The sequence below is a fragment of the Fukomys damarensis genome, unplaced genomic scaffold, assembly GCF_012274545.1.
Source record: "Fukomys damarensis isolate Sample0158 unplaced genomic scaffold, DMR_v1.0_HiC HiC_scaffold_6, whole genome shotgun sequence".
In the NCBI taxonomy this organism is placed as follows: domain Eukaryota; kingdom Metazoa; phylum Chordata; class Mammalia; order Rodentia; family Bathyergidae; genus Fukomys; species Fukomys damarensis.
The window spans coordinates 31,102,122-31,108,121 of record NW_022900918.1 but is presented as its reverse complement, the minus strand read 5'-3'; the positions used below and the strand labels follow the sequence as shown (position 1 = coordinate 31,108,121).

Sequence of the window (6,000 nt, the reverse complement as noted above, 5' to 3'; positions counted from 1 at the left end):
TGAGACAGGGTCTCACTATGTAGTTCAGACTGCCCTGGAACTCACTATGTAGCCCAGGCTGGTTTTGAACTCAGAGCCATCCTCCTGCCTCAGCCTCCTGAGTGCTGGGATTATAGGCGTGTGCCACCATGCCTGGCCAGTTCTTGCTTCTTAAATCATTCTGCCAGTCTATTTCTTTTGATTGATGAGTTGAGGCCATTAACATTGATGGTTATAACTGATATGCATTGACTTATCCTTGCCATGATATTTTCCTGTTGTTGGTTCCTTTTATTTTTTATTTTCCCGGGCCAGGGATTTAGCTCAGTGGTTCCGCTCCTGCGTCAGAAGCGCAATAACCCGAGTTTTATCCTCAGTACCAAAACAAAACAAGACTGAACTGGGGATTTAGCTCAGGTGTTCTGGCACCTGCTTTGCAATTGCAAAGACTGGAGTTCAATTCCCGGTACCAGAAAAACAAACAAACAAACAAAAACACTTCCTATTTTTTATTTTCCCCCCTTTCATTTAATTTCTTTCCTTGCCCGTTGGCTTCACTCTGTTGGGCTTCATGGAGTTGTAACCCTCATTGTGTTTTTCTAGAATATTGTTTAGAATTTTTTTTTTGGGGGGGGGCGTTTAGACAAGGTCTCACTATGTAGTTGATACTGACTTGGAACTCACTATGTAGCCCAGGCTGGTCTGGAACTCACAGTAATCCTCCTGCCTCAGCCTCCCAAGTGCTGGATTACATGTGTGCACCACCACACACAGCTTGTTTAGAGTTGTTTTGAGTGCTGGTTTGTTATTCATGAAGCTTCTCAGGTGTTCTTTGTTTTTTGAAGTATCTTATTTTCCCATCAATTTTGAAAGATAGTTTTGCAGGATATATCTATCTAGGTTGGAAGTTGTTGTCTTTCAGGGCTTGAAGTTCTTCACGCCAGGCTCTCTCTGACTTATACGTTTGTGTTGAAAAGTCTTCTGTGATTCTGATGTGCTTTCCTTTGTATGTGATTTGTTTCTTTACTGTAACTACTTTACTGTAACTGCCTCACTGTAACTGTAACTATAGTATTTTGTTCTTCTATTGAGTTTCTGGGATCTTGACTATTATATGCCTAGGTGTAGGGTTTTTTTTAATCATGGCTAGTTGGACTCCTATATGCTTCACTTATCTGTGTGTCAAATTCTTTTCCTCTGTTTGGGAATTTTTCTGCCATTACTTCTGTGGACAGTTTTTTTAAATGTCATCTGTACTTTCTTCTTTTTCGTTGACTCCTCTCAGTCTTATGTTATTCTTTACATCATCTAGCAGCTGCTGGAGTGATTTCTCATGGTCCTTTACTATTTTTAAGTAATCTCTCTCTTCATGGTCACTAACTACAATCCTGTCTCCAACATCTGATATCCTGTCTTCACATTAGCTCATTCTGCTGTGTATACTTAATCTCCCAGATATCTGTTTGAATCTGTTTCATGTATTCTATTTCTTTCCCATCTGGGCATTCATGATTTCCATTTCTTTCTTATCCTAGGCATTAATGGAGTCCATCATGGTCCTGAACTCATGTATTTATTTTTTCATCTGTTTCTGTTCTAGAGTCTCTAATCATCTCTTTCATTCTGCTCACCATCTCTGTAGTTATCTGGGATTTTTTTTTTTTTTTTTGGTACCAGGGATCAAACTCAGGACTTTGCCTGTGTGAGGCAGGTGGTGGAACCACTGAACTAAATCCCTAGCACTGGGAAATTATTTCTATTTTGAAGTTTTCTAGAGCCTCATTCATCTGTTTTGTTACTTCCTATTTTATCAGTGGGGTGTCCAGGCCATTGCTCATCAGATTTTTCTACCTTGCTGACCCAGATTTCGCCTTTGGTGAGTTGTAAGTATGAATTTGCACCTTGTTTAGGTGTCTTCTCATTTTTATTCTTTGTTGTTGATGTTTTTGGTTTAATTCCTGGGTTGATACTTCTATATTATTGGAAGTATCTTTATTGCTAGTATTTAGAACCCTCAGGGAATGATTACTTCTCAGAGGTGTCTTTCTGGTATAGCTGGTCTTTAGGTTTTGAGTCTCTAATGATGCTTAGACAATCTCATATTCAGTGTACTAGGAAGGACAACTATTGGAACAGTCATGACACCTTGCCCCAAGTAATACAATCAGCATCAACAATAGCATTAAACACAGTTTAGAAATAGATAAATTGTGTAGCTATTAACCTGTCACCTTTAATCATGTGAACTAGATAAAAATTGAAGACCATCCCAAAATAAGTTTGTAGTAAATAAGTCCTTCAATATACCAAATTTACCCATCAGGATGAGGACTTAGAAGGAGTTGGGGAGGGAGGGAGGGATAGAGATAGAAGAAGGAAAGGGTAGAAATGAGGCTAGAGGATACAGAAAGGTCATGCAAACTTTGGGAAACTGGTGAAGATAAGAAGAAAAGACAGAGCAAAGGAACAAAAACAAGAACAGAGCAAACTAACAGCAACAGGGAAGCTAGAATTGTGTTCATTTTCCTATAAGAATAAGGGCAATTGAGAAGGAAAGAGAAAAAAATCCAAAATAAGACAGGAACAAGAAAGGAGAGAGGAGTAGAAAAAGGAGAAGAAGGAGGAGGAGGAGGAGAAGGTGGGAGAAAGAGAGAGATAAAAAGACAGGGGGGAGGGGGAGAGGGAGAGAAAGGGAAATGGCCTCCTTCAGGGTATGTCTCTCTGTCATGGTAGACAACATAGACAGTAGTGTGCAGATCTAAGACAATTAGTCTCAGCAAGCCAGCTGTAGTCCACTGAGACTTAGACTGATTTCTGGCTGCAAGGCCCAGGTTGAGCTCCCTGACTTCCTATAGGATTGAACTCTGCAAGGTTCTACTGCAGGTCTGAGCTGCCCTTGCCCTGAAACAAATCCAAGTTCTAGTGGGTGGTGCTGTTCTCACCAACTTACCAGAGCACTGTAGTCCTGTGCACCTTTACTAACTACAGAGACTTTCTTCACTTTCCCATTGGGCTTCACTTATTACCAAGGAGCCTCAGAGAGGCCCTTTCTCTGTTCTTCACTGCTGTTCTACTTGTGGGACTTATGGCCTTTATGTCCCCTGGCACCTCTGCTGCAGGGATCCAGATCCCTGCATAACCTGCTGAGGTCCTGGAACAGCTGGCCTCTACTGGACTAGCAGTGCTGGGGGCCTCTATGAAATATTCCTAATTCATTCTTTTCAATAATATATGCACAATGATTTGTTATTTGAATCTGGATATCTAATTATAGTGTTATTTGTTGAAAATTGTCTTTTGTTAAATGCTTTACTAAGGCACACTGGTCAAAAGTCAATTGATATACATGTTTGGGTCTCTTTCTGGATTCTGTGTGCTTCTAATTGATCCATATGTCTATTCTCATGTCAATACCAGACTATCTTAATCTGTGTAGCACTATGGTAAATTTTGGAATGACATAGTGACTTCTTTAATTTTGTTCTTTGAGATATTCTAAGTCTTTTGCTTTCCTAGATACAGTGGTAACTCTGTTTATGAATGTTTTTTAAACATTTGGTTAAACAGAAGTGTTTGGCAAAATTTGGTTTTGTTTGCAAACTCTACCTCAGGTGACAAACATGACCACAGCCATCTTTCACACAAACACAAACATAAACATGGTCATAGTTTCCAAAATCATAGAACAAATTAAGTTCATGAACTGAGGTACCACTGGACATTTTAGAATGAAATTAGCAATTTCTACAAAAAATATCCTGCTAAAATTTGGACTAGAATTGTGTTGAATCTATTGATTTTTTTTAATAATATGGTATTTACATTTTTATGTAACTGAGAAAATTTAAAAGGAGAGTATCTTAAATGAAAATGCATAAAATTCAAAGTTGTGTCCATCAACAGTGTTTTGTTGCAAGAAAGACAGGCTCATTTGCTTATATATTATCTATGGCTACTTTTATACTACAGAAAATATTGAGTATAAGAAATAATATATAAATGTTATTGATTACCTCTCTATAGAAAAAGTTTACCTACTTTGGTGCAGAGTATTTATTCTTTTGAGAGCCTTCTTGTTTTCTAACATAATCTTTTAAGGCTATGTATTTGCCTCTGAACATTGCTTTGGCTATGTCTTACACATTATGAAATGCTGTGTTTTAATTTACTTAATTCAAAAATATTTTCCAATTTTCATTGTGACTTTGTCTTTGGCCCATTGGTAATTTAAAAGTTATTGCCTTACTTGCAGATATCTGAAGATTATCCATACATGTTTTAATTATTAATTTCTAGGCTTAATTCCTCCTTTCTATCTTTCCTTTTAGTTTTTGGACTGCTATCACATTTTACTTTTACATATTATAATCTCTACAACATATTGTTACTATTTTTGCTTTATACCACCAGTTATATTTTAATGTGAAAAAAGAAAAGAATGTCTTTTATACTTACTTGTATTTATAACCCTTTTGACATTTTTCCTATCTTTTTGAATCTCAGGTCTTCCCAATTGCATTTTTATCTGACGAGAAGTATGCTGTTGAGCTTATCTTTGTTCCTCGATATAAAATTACGGTCATTTCCTGAGCACCTGTGCCACCCAGGAGGATTCCTTTGGATCTCTGCCCTGCCTCCAGTCTTTCTGTGAACATCTTATGGAGACACATGGAAAAAAGAATACAAGTGTATGTAACTTAACCCTTGTATTTGGGCCTCCTGTTACCTATAGTTGATTTTTAAGAATTTATTAAAGTTTTACCTTTCTATTATACCCACCTGTCTCTACTTGTCCCTCCCAATCTTGACCAAAGCTGAAAATTTTCGCTGTGTATAATATTATGTTGGAGGGACTTGTCACTCACTGACGACTCAATTTAATTGGTTGTTGTGCCATATTAGCTTTCTGGGGGCTCCAAAACAGTTCTGATTTGATAGATTTTTAAATGCTTTTCATTATTAGCTTTGAGTGACATTCTTTTGCAGGTTTTGACATCCAAATGAAATCTGAGCTCCAGGATTGATTTAAAACTACCTTCAGGATCATTTAAAAGAGGAAAAGTGATCTTTTTGAATCCACTCAGACCTTTTTTTTTTTAAATCATTCATAATATTCTCAGCTTTCCCCACCTCAATTCCTAGATGTGGTTCTCCATGCTGGCTTAAGAGCTAAGTCCATCTTTGCAGGATTAAGATTTGCAATTTTTGAATATAAAAAATGTGTCATAGGCTCTCAAAAAAATTCTTCAAAAGGAGTACTATAAGAGTTTGAAAATTGGAATATGTGTTTAGTTCTCCAGTTAATTGCTTTGAAATGCACCACTTACATGGAGGAGAATTTTGATTTGCTTATTTAAAGGAATCAGTTACATATGCTTTTTTTCCAAAATGAATTATAGTAATATCTCTCCAAGTATACAACCTTGTCTAGAAAATAGGTATTGAGTTGTTCTAAGGACTCTGTTAAAAGAATTCAGGCATGGTAAGGAAATTTTGATATGGCTTCTTCCTTCCCACAGAATGAGCAAATTTAGTGTTGGATGGTGTTGATGATGAATGCAAATTCAAGGGAACGGGAATCTTCAGTGGAATAGTGTCTTCTAGTAGTGCACATGAATTCAAAGAAAGGAAAGAGTGCCCTGGAGAAGTAGGGAAAGCTTCAAGAAGGAACTCAAAGTAGACCTGAAAAGATGTTTTAAATTAACAAAGGAAAGAAGGAGGAAGAGCCCTGCAAAAACATGGAGGCAGGCGCTTGTTAATTGGCACTGCTGGCCCCTGCATCATTTGCACGTAAGGGCATAGCGAGAAATAAAGGTAGGGCTGAGTCAAATCTAGAATGCCTTTTAAGGTGAGGAGCAAAGTTTAGACATTTGATATCTTAAGGAAGAAGTGACTGAAAGTTTTTTTGGAGCAGAAGAAGCGTCACAATAAAATACATATTTCAGGGAAACTAAAAATGACATGAGGGGGTTTTAGGGCAGGAAGTGGAGGAGTCTATTTTAGTAATATAAGTATGAAAGA

The 6,000-nt window shown here is 37.3% G+C and overlaps 1 long non-coding RNA gene across 1 annotated transcript in view; it reads left to right on the top strand.

Moving 5' to 3' along the window:
* Window positions 1-6,000, top strand: part of LOC117285116 — a 58,949-nt gene that overhangs the window by 18,411 nt on the left and 34,538 nt on the right. The window contains exon 2 of the long non-coding RNA XR_004516089.1: window positions 4,483-4,667. This is a non-coding gene — a long non-coding RNA (uncharacterized LOC117285116). The remainder of the gene's footprint in view (window positions 1-4,482; window positions 4,668-6,000) is intronic.